Source organism: Artibeus jamaicensis, unplaced genomic scaffold (assembly GCF_021234435.1).
Source record: "Artibeus jamaicensis isolate MK-2021 breed Jamaican fruit bat unplaced genomic scaffold, CSHL_Jam_final scaffold_1283, whole genome shotgun sequence".
NCBI classification, from domain to species: Eukaryota; Metazoa; Chordata; class Mammalia; order Chiroptera; family Phyllostomidae; genus Artibeus; species Artibeus jamaicensis.
Genome location: NW_026522028.1, coordinates 273,747 through 291,623, shown reverse-complemented (window position 1 = coordinate 291,623; position 17,877 = coordinate 273,747). Strand labels below are relative to the sequence as shown.

The following is a 17,877-nucleotide window of genomic DNA, read 5'->3' as shown; positions in this document are numbered from 1 at the left end:
ACAGTGTAGTGGCTGTAGTCAACAATATTGTATTACGCACCTAAAAATTTTAAAGGGTAGGCAGATCTTATGTTAAGGGTTCTTATCACAAAAAAAAAAAGAGAGAGACAAAGAAACTTGTTACTAATGTGTGTATTGTTTTTATTGCAATGGTGGTATTAGAGGTGCTTGCAGATGTCCAAACTTATCAAATTATACACATTAAATATGTGTATTTTCTGGAGTAGTTCTACTTCAACAAAACTGTTTAGAAATTAGAGCTCAGTAAAATTCTAAACTTTTTTCTAACTTTGTTAGCTAGAAAATGTTAGCTATGCTAATCTGTTAGCTATGTGGTAAATTTACAACTTTCTTTTAGATAACTTTAAATACAGTGTTAAATAAAGATGTGTGAAAAGTGAATGGTCACATAGAAATTATAGAGATTTTTTTCTTATTATTCATATTTTATGTTTTTTCTTCCATATTTTTTCATAGAAAAAATCAGGGGAAAACGCATTCCATGGTAGAAAAGTATGACATTCTTGTCACATATTGAACAATTAAATGTTATATCTCATTTAGAAAAAGATGTTTGAAACATGAATAATGATAGGGAGGGAGGTGAAAAGTTTCATGCAAACAAAAGGAATGATGCAAGTGTGTCATAAGCTCAGATTCTTTCCTCATTTTCTTCATATTAAATTTAAGATATAAGTAACCAGGTTTTTGTCTAAAAATTGCCTACATTGATGCTATTGTATGCTTTAGAAGTAGATGAAATTCATCAGGTAAATTATCATTGTGAACCTTGAATTTCTTATTCCTCTCTCTTTATAAATTCTGCACAGAATCCATTTTGCTGAAAACTTTGCCATGTCAATACTTCATCTTTTTATGGCTGAGTACTATCCTAATATGTGTGTGTGTGTGTGTGTGTGTATACACACCACATCTTTGTGAAATCCTGTCATTTGCAACAATGTAAGTGGATTTTGAGGGTAATATGGTAAGTGAAATAAGTCAGAAGAGGATAAAAACCATATTATTTCACTCATACATAAAACATAAAACAGACCAAAAAGAAACAAATGAACAAACAAAAACATTCTCATATAAAAATAATAGATTGGTGATTACCAGAGGGGAAGGGGGTTGCAAAAGGGTAAAATGGGTAAAGTGGGTCAAATATATGTTGACAGATGAAAACTAGACTTTTGGTGGTAAGCACGCTATAGTATGTACAGCTACAGAATTATAATGCTATCCACCTGAAACTTACATGATGTTATAAAGCAATGTAACCTCGATAAAAAAGATAAGTAAAATCTTCCAAATCTTTTGGCATGTCAAATATTAAATGTTAAAAAAGAAGAGAATGCTATTGCCGAAATCAGGTATGTAATGAAAACTAACAGTTTTCTCAAAACTGTGACAACATGAACACTGCATTTTGAGTAATCACATCCATATTAGGAGGGAAAATGGGCAAAACTCTTTATTTAGGAGCCAAACCCATTTTGTGAAGGGCATAGATATTGATTGGTATTAGGATTTAGAAAGGAAACCAATCTGGTTTCTTTTTATTTTGTGAAAGCAGAAAATGAACTGGGGAAAAAGACAGAAATAACCGGAAGTTACTGAAAGATGGGTGGCTGCAGTAGTGCACTGTGCTTGACATTTGGTGTTTCCGAGGAATCCCTAGTGTTGCTGTGGACATCTCATTCCCGCCCTCATCCTCACAGTTCTGTGTGTTCATGTGAGATGATGCCACAGTTTGGCAGGACCACATCCTCTCTCCTAGTCTTACTGCTGTTTGACTCTGGATCATTGGAAATATGTTCCTGTTGCCACAGTGATCTCAAGGGGAGTCAGGAATGTTGATTTTTCAGTGTGTGTTCTTTCAAACGGGCCATTTCTTTGGCAGTCTATTTCAGTTAATGCAGTAAGAACAAATTGTATTATCCAAAGAGAGAAATAAAATCACAGCTGGGTGTTGTCTCAGCAGCAGGTGTCTCATCGTGAGCACCCCCATAGTGTCTGGCTGATTGTTCCCTAAACTGCAGAATGCCAAGAAACTTCTGTCACCAGATAGCACTGAATTAGAATGAAGAGGACTTCCGTGCTCCTGAACACTGAGAGATTCATCTCCAAGCAGACCCATAAGGCTCCTTTCTGGACTTAATCTCACTTAGAGTTTCACTTGGTGACATGTTTGCCTTCCATCTCTTCCCTTAGGCCATAGTGACATTCTCTTCCCTCTCTACCAAGAAAACACAGCTGTGTGGTGCATCTATTGGCTCCCATTGGTCAGGCACACGTGTAGCATGCAGGTGGGTTGTGCTGCCTGTTCTGAAAACAGTTTAGGACTAAACACAGTGAGCATGACTCAGGAGCCCAGCTTGACTAGTGAGGTGGAAATATGAGGCGTGACAGAGAGGAGGCAGTCACATTTGCTGGGGTGACAAGCCCATGAGGGCAACTGTCATTTTCTATTTTCATAATGTCACCCACCCTCACCAAGGCATATCTTGCTCTATAACTCGTGCCCCTGTTCAAGATGTGTGACGCTCTTGGTCTTCTCCAGAAAAAGAATATGTGTGCCATTTAGTCAGGCTTACATGACTCACAAGATTGAATTTATAGAGGAAAAAATATCATGATTCTAACACTGCCACTCTGTGCAATTATCTTGCCACATTTCACTCATTAGATTAATATAAAATATAGTTATTATTTGGGCAAGAAAGATTTTCTGTGCCTCTCCCCAAAGAAAAGTTTTTGGTTTTTTTTCCAAATCATTCACTGCAAAGTCTGTATCCACAAATAGTTGTAAAAGAAGAATGCCAGGATTTCCAGAGAAATGCAGCTCAACAGCTAGTTTGCATTGCCTCAATTTACCCAGAGTTTCTAGCCTCCAAACCTGGTCCACTGCCTTGCTTGTGCCCAGGGGCCCAGAATGAGGGGAAAGACATGAGGAAACAATACCCCTTTCCTATTCATTTGGATACATTTGAAAGAGACCGTGCAGCCCATACTATTTACAATTTATCATGTCCTTTCTGGCCTCCCAGCCTTACAGCCCTCCCATTAAGGGGCAAGTTGTTCCCCTACACATACAGTGGTTGCCAATCACTTATGGGATCAAGCCTGGCTTTGAAAGACCATTCTGACTTTGATTCTCTAAACCCTAACAACCTTCACTTGCTCAAGTCTCTCCTCTTCAGTCCAACATCCTGTCAAATATCCAACTTTTTATTTATCACTATTTGTCTCCACAGTTTTTTCCTGGCATATGACTAATGTAGAACCATCATCTTTGGCCAATTGTGTATCATTTCTTGCCTGAAGCTCTTTTCTTAGTCAGATCTCCTACAAACTTAAGGTGCAGCTCAAAGTTTTCTTTGTATGTTTTTGGATGGTTTAATGACTATATGACTATTCTAGTTCCCATGAAGTATTCTCTGTGAATTCTATACTATACTGTTTAGCATTTTGTCATTGAATCACCTCATCTTTTATTACATCTAAACATTTTATAAACACACATAATCTTATCCCCTAAATATAACATTTTAGACTTATTCATTATTTCAATAATGTATATTACTCTTCTGCCATGGGTCAGATACTGAGATAAGAACCATAGTTAGTATAAAATGTAAAATATGTGGTCCCTGCATTAAAGGAGATCACAGATTTATCAGTAAAGATTAGGCACATGAAAAAATAACAGGAATACTGCTGTGTCTTGGTGATTAAGTGGAGAAACACATAGATGTGGGTCTTAGAAACTTAGAGCAAAATAATAGTGAATATGTTCCTAAAACTAATAAAGTGAGAATACAAAGAATTCCAGATCTCAACCAACTGGATGAAAAGTCTCAAAAAGAGTATATTTCTTAAAAATGTATTTATTTATTTATTTATTTATTTATTTATTTATTTATTTATTTATAAAGAGAAGGGAATGAAGGGAGAAAGAGAGGGAGAAAAACATGATATGAGAGACAAACATCTATTGGTTGCTCCTTGTAGGTGCTCCAACCAAGGACTGAACTCACAACCCAGGCACGTGCCCTGACTAGGAATAAAACCAGCAATCTTTCACTTTGTGGGATGATGCTCAACAAACTGAGCAGCTCCAGTCAGGGCAGCAAAAGTAGTTTTAACAAATTATCCTACAGTGAAAAAATATTGAAACAATCAGAGTTGATATGGGTGAAATTTTTTACTATTTTTCAGTTCTAAGCTTTGAACTTTTGGAAATACATCTGTATATGTTGGCCCTTATAGTCATCACAACTATACACTTTAAACAAGTGTTATTAAGGCAGACAATGACTAAAATTTTTTTGGTGCCGGAAATACTATAAGATGAAAATATTTTTGCCTTGGAATGGGACAAAATCAAATTTGGACATATTAACTACATTGACCATATAAAAACAATAATAGCAAAAAGCATTTATCAAGTACTGATTATGAGCTATGTACAGACCTGTATCAGCCACTTTTATGGCATAAAGTAGATACCACACTCAGAAAGAAGTGATTGAGGGCAAAGATAAGAAGAACTGATAAGGGATGGTAAAAAAGGATCTGAGTGCTAGTGACAATGAAGCACAAATAGCAGTAGGTGTAAAGAGGTAAAGGGAGTCAGCCACTGAAACTCCAAGAGAACTAATAGCTATAGGTAAATGCCACCCAAAAAGAACTGAAGTCCTTTGGAAAAGAAAGCAGCCATTGCAAATCACTGGCCGAAGAGACAGGAAGCTGAGAGAACATAGACTCTAATCTGTTGGTGTCTCCTTTGCCTAAATCCTACCAGAAGTCAGAACTTGAAGAGTCCCAATTGATACAATCCATTGAGATCAGCCTCCTGGGGCACAGAGCCCAGTGGCATGATTAATAGATGTTGTTCTAAAGAAACTTGCAGTCTCAGTGCCCATTAAGAAAGTATAATGCTTGATGACAGGGGAGGGGAGAGATTCTTTGGGAAATGGGTTAGAAAGCTAGATGACCTTTCCTTTGAGATTTATTCGGACATGGCTGAGTCTGAAGCAGTGAAAGACCACCTTTCAATATGAATAGCAATAACTTTGGGGATGCATGTTATTCCAGCAGTAGCCCATTCTGTCACAGGTGCTATAGCAGCTTTGGAAAACAACTTGGAAACTTTAGTAAATGCTGTCCCAGAACAATAAATTCCCAGCCAAAGCCCAGAGAGTAAGACAATAGATGTTTAAAAATAATTTATCTGTCTTGCATAAAAATAAGACAATGAAAAAGCTGATTATCATTTTTAAATGATGAACACTCTGTTTTCCTTTATGCATCCTATGAAGCATCCCCCAACTGCTGTTTACCCAAGAAGCTACACATTTCTATGCTGAATTCAGCAGGACATAGCCTGCCGTATTTAGCTTGTGCCACTATGTTGTATGTTCATTCACCCCACTGGTTCAGCTCTTTCTCCACCATGCAGGTGGAAAGGGAGATTGCAGACTCATTGGATTTCTTGGCACGGAACAGAATGTGCCCAGTGTGAGCAGGACTACAGGATCCCAGTAGAAGGCCCCAAACTCTCAGAAGCTGAAGCAAGAGCAGAGTTGAGAGTCTATACTCTAACTGATATACATATTTGCTAAGGGATTTGGGGCCTGTTTTCATGGTGTATAGTATCGCTTTTTTAGACAGTAAATTCTATGAGCTCTTTTTTTATTTTTTGAATATTTTTATTGATTATGCCATTACAGTTGTCCCATTTCTCCCCTTCATTCCCCTCCACCCTGCACACCCCCTCCCCCACCACACCATTCCCCCCCTTTAGCTCATGTCCATGTGTCACAAGTTCTTTAGATCCTATATTTCCCATACTATTCTTGTCCTCCCCCCTGTCTATTTTCTACCTACCATCTATGCTATTTATGCTCTGTACCTTCTCCCCCCTTCTCCTCTTCCGACTCCCCTCTTGCTAACCCTCCATGTGATCTTCATTTCTATGGTTCCACTCCTGATCTAGCTGCTCTCTTAGTTTGCTTTTGTTTTAGGTGTGGTTGTTAATAACTGTGAGTTTGCTGTCCTTTCACTGTTCATCTTTTTTATCTTCTTTTTCTTAGATAAGTCCCTTTAACATTTCATATAATAAGGGCTTGGTGATGATGAACTCCTTGAACTTGACCTTATGTGGGAAGCACTTTATCTGTCCTTCCATTCTAAATGAAAGCTTTGCTGGATAGAGTGATCTTGGTTGTAGGTCTTTGGATTTCATGACTTGGAATACTTCTTTCCAGCCCCTTCTTGCCTGCAAGGTCTCCTTTAAGAAATCCACTGACAGTCTGATGCGAACTCCTTTGTAGGTGTCTGTCCCCTTATCTCTTGCTGCTTCTAGGATTCTCTCCTTCATTTTAATCTTGGCTAATGTAATGACTCAAAGAAAGCATAAACCAGACTATGTCAATATTTTGGAAATAATGATAATCTTAAGAGCTAGCATTCATTTAACATTTTCTGTATATTTTATGGACTATCTTCTTTAATCCTCAATACAGATCATCTATTATTAATCTTCCATTTTACGAATAAGGAATCCGAAGCACAGAGAGTTTCAGTACTTTTCCTTAAAGCTACCTATGCTATTGAGGCAGCAAATCTCAAGACTAGTAGAAGAGGTCAAACTAGCCATTATTCCTCTTATTAATTATCACTTGTTGCAAGACTTTGATGTGAAGGGCTTTACATGAATCGTCTTGGGGAAATTGATGCTAAAAGGGGTTAAGTATGTGGGGATATGTGCAAACATTGGTTCAGACTTGAACCATTGAACAATTGTTCAATTAAACAAGTGGATGGTGGAGGCCAGCCTTCTCACTGTTGGAGTGGGTATTTACATATACACAAAGGGAGAGAGCTGGAATAATCCATGTGGTAAGGAGTTAGAGTTGAAGATGTCAGTGTAAATTTAGTTTTAGCTTAATATAGATACAAATGGTTATATATAGAAATATTATATATATATATGGATTAATATAAACACATATATTTCCTCTCCCCAGTCAGCTGAGAAGCCCAGAAGTAACTTCACTTCAGTAGCAATGAACACACCTGGATCCCAGATCATGGCTTCTAATACCATGCTCTAGTAAAAGCAACCGAGGATCCTTAAAGAAATGGCTGGTTCTAGTGTTGGAGTGGGAGATCTATAGGATGAATCTGGAGCATGTTACACTGCCAGTAAACAAGAAAGTGCTAAAAAAAACCCAACAACCCCACAATGATGAGGCATGTCAAAGTGGTATGGGAGCTAACTGAAAGAGTTTGCAATAGCCACAGGAGGAACAATGTGAGCAACAAAATAATCAAAATAGTAGTGGATAATAATCCAAAGTATAAAACAAATATCCATGAGTCCATACTAAGATAAACAAATGATTAAATAAGTAAAAAATTGGGGAAGAGGCAAATGTCCCATAGAGAAAAATTTCAAATAATTCATTTATATACTCCAGCCTCAGGGAGGTAAAGCATGCCTGCCTCTCCTTAAGTGAGTACTGTGCATAGTGACTTCCTTTCTAAGAGTACTATAATGAAAAGAGGAGAAAAACAATAATTTTACAGTGGAGAATACTGACAAACACTACATCAGCCAGGTGATCAATATCAACCTTAACATGATCAATCATGTCGACAAAGATGTACACTTCATATAATGAGATAAGAATGTAAATTCCCCTCTGCGGTTTTCATCCCCAAAACTCATACCCCCCCCAGACTAATCATGAGAAAAACATAAGACAAATCCAAGTTGAGGGACATTCTACAAAGTACCTGACAAGTATTTATTAAAACTATCAAGTTCATCAAACACACACACACACAAAGAAAATATTCCGATATTCTAAAAGTATGTTATTCTAGATGCAAACAAACAATTTAAAAAGCTCAGTTGAGGTCAAGATCAACCTTTGTCAGGGAAGATAGTGGCCTGGGGCGTGACAACCTGCCACAAACTGCTTTTATTTAGAAAGTTTTCATTTCAGGCCATCCTCTGTGGTTACTTTCGGTCTCTGGGTTTCTAAGGCCATCACACAGGCCTCCTCTGAGCCTGTCAGGTTTGGTAGGTGGCCTCTTTTTCATCCACACTTCTCCCTCTTGGTCCTAAATCAATCCAAAGGATGCACTGATGACCAACCTCTGGGTTCGATGATGTGGTCCCACAGTGCTCCGAAGGCTCATTTCTAGGAAGTGTCAGAGTCAGCATTTGTCTTGCTGAACAGTGGACCACTGGAGATTGGGTAAGACTGTAACCTTGGGTGGAAGTCAAGGCTAAATTTTTCTCAAAAGTGAAAGGCAAGTAAATGGGAGGCAGTCAGATCTAACAGGCCTGCATTCAGAAAAATACTCTGTATCATTTCTAACCTGTGAGTTGTTACCATCCAGGTTTTGCTGTCTGTCTCACTTCTCTGCACATTGCATCTAGTATAATATGTACCTATAGTTTGAGGGCACACTATACTTCTCTTCAGTTTTCACAATATGACTATCTTTTGCTTTCCCAGACCCCTCAGGACACAACCACCACCCCAGAGAAATACCACAAATCTCCTCATTGTTAATGTTTTCATGTTAATTGTTGACTGTTAACTATCCTATACCCACCTATGTAAAGTATGTGTCCATTCATTTTACTTTTTACCTAGCCCCACTTCTTTAATCTATCACCAATGGATTTCATGTAACCCCCTTCTTCCTCCTCCTCTGGTGCATAAAACAAGCTGCGAAAGTGTCATTCTCCGGAGTGTTTTCTCAATCCATTGAGATTTTGCTTCCCAGCAATTGTCAACAGTTTGGCTCCAATAAACCCATTATAATTCTTACCAAAAAAAGGGTAAAAAACTGTCACAGCCAAGAAGGATGTAAGAAGATATGATAACTAAAAGCAAGAAGGAACAGAGAAAGGATAGTAGATAAAAAATTAAGGAAATCTGAATAAACTATGCATAATGTTCTGAAATTATATACAACTCTATTAACAAAATATGAAACACAAAGAAGGAGAGAAAGTGGGAAATAGAATAAGCTTACAGATGACCTCATGTATATGAGCTATAATTCAAAGGACACAACATTATGTCGAAAGTTGAATAAGTTATATGTAACCTCAAGAGATTCATAAAATTTTATAGTACAACATCTGGTAGCTACAAAATATATTAAAGAAATTAATTATGAGCATTCACCAATGTAGTTTTTGAAAAATACAAATTTGAAGCAGTAATTTTTTTTATGTTTTCCCCAAGAGCTACTTTAATACTCTTCGAATATTTCCAAGTTTTTTTATTTTTTATTGATTATGCTGTTACAGTTGTTCTATTCCCCCTTTCATTCCCCTCCACTCTACCCCCCCATCCCCACCACTACCCCCCCTTTAGTTTATGACCATGTGTCTCAAGTCCTTTAGATTCTATATTTCCCATGCTATTCTTGCCCCCCCTTCTATTTTCTATCTACTGGCTATGCTACTTATTTTCTGTACCTTGTCCCCCCTTCTCCTCCTCCCACTCCCCTGTTGCTAACCCTCCTTGAGATCTTCATTTCTATGTTTCCACTCCTGATCTAGCTGTCCTTTTAGTTTGCTTTTGTTTTAGGTGTGGTTGTTAATAACTGTGAGTTTGCTGTCCTTTCACTGTTCATGTTTCTTTAACTTCTTTTTCTTAGATAAGTCCCTTTAACATTTTATATAATAAGGGCTTGGTGATGATGAACTCCTTGAATTTGATCTTATCTGAGAAGCACCTTATCTGTCCTTCCATTCTAAATGAAAGTTTTGCTGGATAGAGCAATCTTGGTTGTAGTTCTTTGGATTTCATGACTTGGAATACCTCTTTCCAGCCCCTTCTTGCCTGTAAGGTCTCTTTTGAGAAATCCACTGACAGTCTGATGGGGACTCCTTTGTAGGTGACTGTCCCCTTAGCTCTTGCTGCTTCTAGGATTCTCTCCTTCATTTTAATTTTGGCTAATGTAATTACGATGTGCCTTGGTGTGTTCCTTCTTGGGTCCAACTTCTTTGGGACTCTCTAAGCTTCCTGGATTTCCTGGAAGTCTATTTCCCTTTGCCAGATTGGGGAAATTCTCCTTTATTATTTGTTCAAATAAGTTTTCCACTGGTGGCTGTGCCTTTCCCCCTTCTGGTACCCCTATAATTCGGATGTTGGAGCGTTTAAAGATGTCCTGGAGGTTCCTAAGACTCTCCTCATTTCTTTGAATTCTTGCTTCTTGACTCTTTTCTGTTTGGCCATTATTTGCTTTCTTCTGGTCCACTCCATTGATTTGAGTCCCAGTTTCCTTTTCATTGCTATTGGTATCCTGTGCAATTCCATTCATTTCAATTAGTTTCGCCTTCATGTATTTGTCTAATTTGTCGGTATAATCAACCAGTTCTGTGAGGATCCTGATGACCAGTGTTTTAAACTGTGCGTCTGAGAGTTTTGCTATTTCTTCATCACTTAGATCTATGGGCTCTGAGGCTTTGAGATCTTCTTGCGACATTTTTGGTCTGTTTGCGCCCTTTAAAAGTGAGAAGCAGCGCCTCGGACTCCCAGGTCGCTGGGTTGTGACGCTGAATGTGGGGGCGTGGTCAGAGTGGGGAAATGGCGACCCCCTCTGCTGTTTCTCACAGCTGGGTGAGGATCAGCGCCTTAGGTGGTTCACCTGGGCCGGGCCGCTCAGAGTCACTGGGTTATGACGCTGTATGTGGAGGTGGAGTCAGAGCAGGGAAATGGCAGCGCCCTCCACTGCCACTTGCCACTGGGACCCGCCCGACCCGGTCCAACCACCCACTCCCTCGCCTGTCCGCCCGCGCACAAATGCATGACCACAGTCAACACGCAGCCCCGCTCCTCCGCTGTCTCCCCTGCGGTTGCTGGCCTGGTCACTCGCTCGGTGGCTCACTAGGTCCAACCCTGCGCCTGGAATCCGCGCGTCTAGATTCCGAGCACCTGAGTCTGTCCGACCAAGTTTTCCCATGCAACCCGGCTTCACCAGCCACTGGTTTCACCCCTTACCGGTCAGGCTGAAGAATTTGTTGTTAACGGACTTCCGAAAAGTTCAATTTTCCGTGTTATGGCTATGTTTTCTGTTGCTAATATTTAGTTGTCTCTAAACTTGGTTGTGTGAGAAGGCACGGCACATCCACCTATGCCTCCATCTTGGCGGAAGTCCACAGTAATTTTTAAGTAAAACAAAAATCACAGGTAGAAACGTGGAAGATCATATGCTAATATGGCTTTTACATTAATAATGTGATTTTAAGTAAGTAACCTATTCTTTTTTTTAAATTTTATTTACTTATTTTTCAAGTACAGTTTTCTGTCTATTTCTCCCATCCAGCTTTAAGAAGTAATTCATTAGGCAAATGAAGGGGTAGGTTTTTTGCTCTCTTAGTTTGATTTGAAGGAAAAAGCACATGTTTTAAACTAGTCAGCTCTGTGTCAAAGTCATCTTTTCCCCTTATTATCTATGATTTGGGAAAGTAGTTTAAAATTTTGAAGCCATCACTTCCTGTTTTCTGACCATCTTTTCCTTGAGTTCTTACATTTGTGCTCCATGTTCCTGTATAATTCCTTTTTCAAGCATTTTTTTTGTTTTCTATTTTCATTTTTTAAAGTTCTTGTTGAAATGTTTTTAGAATTTCTATCTGGTTTTGGAAAGAAAGCATTTTCAGATGAATATTTCTATAACCCATAGGAAGTGATGTTGCTCTCATTCAGTTTTATTCTGCGGCATCCTTGTATGCAGGAGGAACTTCCTCTTCCTTTCCTATTACTCGCAGGGATGGAAATTGAAAGGGGATGGACTTCCCTAGACTTCTGGTAGGAAGATGGTGTTGGGGATACAGTGATGTGCTAGGATAGATAGCATTCCAGGCTTCACAGTTCACAGCTCCCCCCTCTGTCACTACAGGGAATGTCTTGCAAAAGGCGCCTCTCGGTAGCCAATGCTGCTGCGATTCTCAGAGCCCAGCCTGGGTCAGGTGAACTTCTCTCACCAGCCCTGGATTTCCAAGCGCCCTGTACAGCCCTTTCTTTCCCCATGATTCACTCTGAGAAACTGCTTTTTGCTGTCACATTTTGCTCTCTCCCTCTCTGCCTCTGTGCTCTTGAACACTTTCTGAACCTCGTCTCTCTCTTCTTCCTGAGTGCTCTTAAGGTGCTTGATCTCAATTATGCTCACCTTAGTCCCCTCAGACAGGATGCTCTCATCTGGGAACCAACTATTTGCTGGGATGTCTGAGATCCTTCTGCCCTTTGAACCCCTCTGCCACCCTGTTTTTCCCCCTTGGTCCCCTCACCATCACCTGTTTCCTGGGTGACTTCACCGTTGATGTCAGCTGCATGCAACTGGGAGTCTTATGAGTTTTCTGTCTCCTAGTTTTGGTGAAAATATAGTTTAAAGTTTTTTCTTTCTTTTTCTCCATGATTTTTAGAAGGGAGGCATTGTGAAATTAGTTGCTCCATTATAAAACTCTTGATTATAAATTATTTGGTTATAAAGTATAGTTTTCAAACTGTTCTAAATAGAGCAGTACTATTTGCTAAGGGTGCAAAGGGTCAGGTGGAGTGCCATGTGGTGCAGACACATGGAAATGTTTGGCACAGCAAACTTGAGCACCAATCGCTGCCATTATCTCACTTTTGGATAGAGTGACTGAGGTCCCAGAAGGTTAAGTAATGTTCTTAATCTGCCACAAATGGGCGAAGTAGACAAATGAGGATTTGAAACCAACTTGTTCTAAATCCAAAGCCCAAACCCTGAACTCCTGAAATGACTTTCCACATTTTCTTCAGATTTTAATCTTCCAAGGTTTAATCTGTTAAAGACCTTGATTTATAAACTGTACTATGTTTCCATAACAGCTTGGCACATTTTTCATTTAGACTTGAAAATGAAAATCTGACTTCTAATTGTAATATGAAAGGATAAATATGGCCTAGATTGCAGCAATATATTAATAAAAGAAGATGTCTTTAGTGTTTTTTCAAAAAATTGGTAAAAAATTTGTGTTAAAGATAAACATAGAGACAAAGAAGATATTTTGAAAATATTGGGTACATTGAAGTTCAAAGACTATATTAATATATATGTACTGTCTACAATGATAATTTACCTATTCTTATATCAAAATATTCATAAACTTGTAAGTAGTAAACTATACTTCAAATATAAGCCATCTGATAACTACACTTTCAAGGTTATACATCTGTGTGATTTAAAGTCAAAGTGCAGAATTAACATTTAACAAACACTTATTATATGGCAGACATTGTTAAATAAATAGATTTGGAAGTGTAGAACTGATACTTAAGAATCAGTTACATACATACACATGCACACTAATTTTTTATTGCTTTTGTAACAAATTACCACAAACTGAGTGGCTTAAACAAAATATATTTACTCTCTTACAGTTTTAGAGGTCAGAATTCTAAAATCAGTTTCATTGGACCAATGTCAAATCAAGATGTCCACAGGGCTGATTCCTTCCAGATCTTTAGTGTATAATTTATTTCTCTGCCCTTTTCAGCTTTTAGTGGCCATCTGTATTTGGCTTGTGGCCCCTGCTCTCATCTTCAATGTGCATCACTCCAATCTCTGTTTCCATCATCACAACCTCTTCTCTTCTACAATCCAATTTCCCACGGGCTATCTTTTATATAACACTTGTAATTACATTTAGGACTCAGAAAAACTAACCATGTCAAGATCCTTAACTTAATAACATCCGCAAAGTTCTTTTTGCCATATAAGTTAATATTCACAGGTTCCAGGAATTAAGACCAGGGTACCCTTGGGAGCCATTACTCAACTCAATATACAAGATCTGCCTGGAAAATGTCCAGTCATTGTTAATATAACAAGAACAGTTTGTGCAACATTACTGTAACCTGGCAGCCAAGGGGAGTGGACTGGAATGTACATGCATGAACAATGATGACTTCACTGTACTAGTCATTGGGGGCAGTAGATACCTTTGTGTGAGCATGTGTATTGTGTGGCTGTCGCAGTCAAACTGACTGAGCAAGTAGAGCAATGTATCTGCATGAAATTTTGTGTGAAGCTTGAACATTCCTTCATGGAATCTATTGGGATGATGCAAAAGACCGCAGCTATGGGCAACTGATGATTGGCAGCTTCATCACAACCATGCACCCATTCATGCATCACTTCTCATGAAGAGTTTTTTGTGAAATATCAAGTCACCCAGGTGATTCAGCCTCCTACAGCCCAGATTTGCTGCCGTGCAACTTCTGGCTTTTCCCAAAATGAAAATCACCTTTAAAAGGGAAGAGATTTCAGATTGTCCATGAAATTCAGTGAAATACAGCAGGGCAGCTGATAGCGATTGGGAGAATTCTGTGAGGTTCCAAGGTGCCTACTTTGAAGGGGACTGGGGCTTCATTGTCCTGTGCACAATGCTTCTTGTATCTTATATCTTCTTCAGTAAATGTCTCTATTTTTCATATGACATGGCTGGATACCTTCTGGATGGACCATATATGTATGTTTGTGTCTATATATATATATATATATATATATATATATATATACCACTATTCAGTCATATATATACATATATACATACATATATACACACACCCTATGTTATGTAATGAATACTATATGACATGAATGTAGATATATATAATAGTTTGTGTGTATATATATTATATAATTTAAACAAATTACATACAATTATATTACTCTGCGTATGTGATAACTGGCCTTTAGTCTTCATCTTAAACCAATCTGAGGCTCAGAGTATTGGAACAATGTTCCAGAAGTACTTTATCCCCTTAATGTCTGGGTTGGAGATAGAATGCAGTATTCCGTGATAAACACTTTGAAACACTTTTCAAAGTGTTTCCCATTTTTTTCAAATGTCTAGTGTTCATAATAAATTGAAATTCAATCCTGCAAAGATACAAACTGGAATGAAAGAAGGGAACATGAATTTGAAGCTAATTTGTATTGAGAAGTTTCCTTTTTCAGTGAATTATGATTTTGTGGACACTAGATTGTTATTTCTGTACCAAAATTGTTTGTACATATTCAGGAAGTATCCATGTGTTCAAATGACCTGGATAACATCTGGCCTTTCTCATCATGGTATCTGTCACATGAGACCAAAGTCCGAGGCAGAACTAGAATTGCACAGGATTTCAAAGTCATATACACTTCCGTTTGTCAGCTCAGGCTGCCATAACAAAATACCATAGACTAGTTGCTTAACCAATAAGAATTTATTTTTCAAAGATCTCGATACTGAAAATCCAAGGTCATAATGCCACAAAGCTGTTTTCTGGTGAGAGCTCTCTCCTTGGGCTGCAGGTGACCACCTTTTCTCTGTGCCCCCCCCCCGACATTTCCTTAGTATGTGCATGTAGACAGAGATAGAGATTTTTCTTTTTCTCTTTCTCCCTTTTCCTTTTCCTTTTCCTTTCCTTTCCTTTCCTTTCCTTTCCTTTCCTTTCCTTTCCTTTCCTTTCCTTTCCTTTCCTTTCCTTTCCTTTCCTTTCCTTTCCTTTCCTTTCCTTTCCTTTCCTTTCCTTTCCTTTCCTTTCCTTTCCTTTCCTTTCCTTTCCTTTCCTTTCCTTTCCTTTCCTTTCCTTTCCTTTCCTTTCCTTTCCTTTCCTTTCCTTTCCTTTCCTTTCCTTTCCTTTCTTCTTTTTCTGAAGGGGGAGCACTTGAGAACCAGGTTTATTTCTGGTCTTTTTTTTATCAGAATGTAAAAAAAGTGAATGCGAAACAAGGAAAATAAGACAGGAGTTTGGGTGGGGGTAGGCGAGCATGAGAAAAGAGGGAGAAGGGGGCAGAGATGGGAAGGGCCCTCTGGAAAGGACAACACAATGGCAAAAAGTGGGCAGGGACACACAGGGCAGCCAGACAGGACAAGGGGCCTTCCCATGAGGAGGCATTTGGGTTTGGATAGGGCATCAGGCTAGTTGTCCACATTCCACTTGGGATCCACTATAACCAACCTCCTGTCCCAAAGCCAACTCTGGGCACAGCTGAGCCCTGTTCTGGATGCTGGGTGTGGGTCCTTATTGTGCCACATTGCCTAGGCACCCTCAAACCCATCTTTCCTCAGTTCCATGAATAGATTCAGGTGTGGCAAAGGTCTCACAAAGTTATGAGTGAAGGTGCTGGCATGGCAGATATTGATGATCAACACCTGTGTGGGGGATTGGGCCTGCTGGGCCTGGGGCAGGGACAGGGGACTCGTACACAGCAGAGGGAGCCTCAGCAGATTATCCCACCTCTGTTTAGGTGCTGGATGAGGGTATGGAACTGGACTAATGGGTGGACAGTCAGACCTCTTACAGTGGGAGAGGACAGGATGCCCAGAGGACTTGTGACTCAACCAGCAATAGGGGCTGGATGTCAATATAGGTTAAAGGAATATAAATATATACTCCCTGGGAGTCTGGAAGAACATCCAAACCTTACTCTGACTCCAAGTGTCTGCCCCTAATGCTGCCAGCAGCACCAGGGGCTGGGCTTAGGCTCGGGTCCTGGGAGGAAGGACCACATTCAGGTAGCCCACAATTGTTCAGTTCCAACCATAGCCCAGAGAGCACAACCAGAGGTGGCTGGAGGTGGCAATTCTGGTCCCAAGGTCTGAGAGGGGCCATGTGGCCAGTTCTACCTTGTCTTTGCTACAGGCTTCTATCATGGTGCTGGGGTCTGGTGTTCAAGCCTCAGGCAACAAGTAGGACACACTTCCAAAGGAAGCTTGGCTGAGCAGCTGCAGGCTGCACCTGCAAGTGCAGCACATGCCTCAACCCGTCCTGCTGCTGTGCCTCCTGTACCAGCCCTATCATCCATTGCAGCTTCTCTGCATTCACCTGCAGCAGTGCCCAGCAAGTGACGGTGTGCTAGGAGTAACCCTCCAGATAGATGAGGTAGAGGTGGGGACAGTGCTTCTTGCACACATGCTGGTGACCCCACAAGACCACAGTCCTTGTCCTTATCAGGCCACCCAATGAGGCATCCTTGTGAAATAGCCACAGTGGTCAGAGTACAGCTGGCCCTGAGGGAACCTCTGTGCCAGGTAGCTGCAGGAGCTTGACCAGCCAGCTGCCCTCTGGCTGAGTGAGTTGTGCCATGTGAGGCTAATGTTTGGTGTCCTAGTCGGGTGTCAGGGGATATACTCAGCTGACACTGTGCTCCAGAAGAATCCAGCAGAAGCTGAAGTGGACAGTGGTGTCCACATCCTGGAACTCCCTAAAGCCAGCCTGCACAACTCTAGCAGGGCCTCATAGGAGGCTCAGCTTGGTCCTCAGCTCTGTGGACATGGGGCTCATGGTCTCAGGCCCTTACACACACTCCTTACCTGGTACGGGGTGGCTCATGTGGCCATTGGGGAAAATGTGATACTTCCCTGCTCTAGTTGGCCCAAAAAGGCACCTGCCACTGAGCCCCAAGTGCTGGGCATGCACTCCATCTTCCTCTTCTTATAGGACTACCAATCATGTCAGATTGGGACCTCACCTTTATGACCTCATTTAACTTTGCTTACAAAAGCTTATCTTCAAATGCAGTCACAGTGGTGGTTAGGGCTTCACTGTGTGGATTTGGGGGGAATACAATGTATTTCATAGTGACATTGAGCACTAATATGCTTTGTCATAATATTCAAGAATCCATATGATATAGATAACTTTCATTTTGAGCTAATATATTCTTTAAATGCAATTGAATACATCAAAACGCTATCACCTACAAATTTGTATTTTTCTGTTTAATTTTTAAACTTTTAAAATTCTTGTTGAAGTACAGTTGTCTCCATTTTCCCTCCCCCCTACCCCAGCCATCCCCACTTCCCATCCTTGATCC

At 39.9% G+C, this 17,877-nt stretch overlaps 1 pseudogene; it reads right to left on the bottom strand.

The window, feature by feature from the left end:
* Positions 1 to 16,732: 16,732 nt before the first annotated feature.
* Positions 16,733 to 17,336, bottom strand: LOC119035343 (sterile alpha motif domain-containing protein 10-like; annotated as a pseudogene).
* Positions 17,337 to 17,877: the final 541 nt, after the last annotated feature.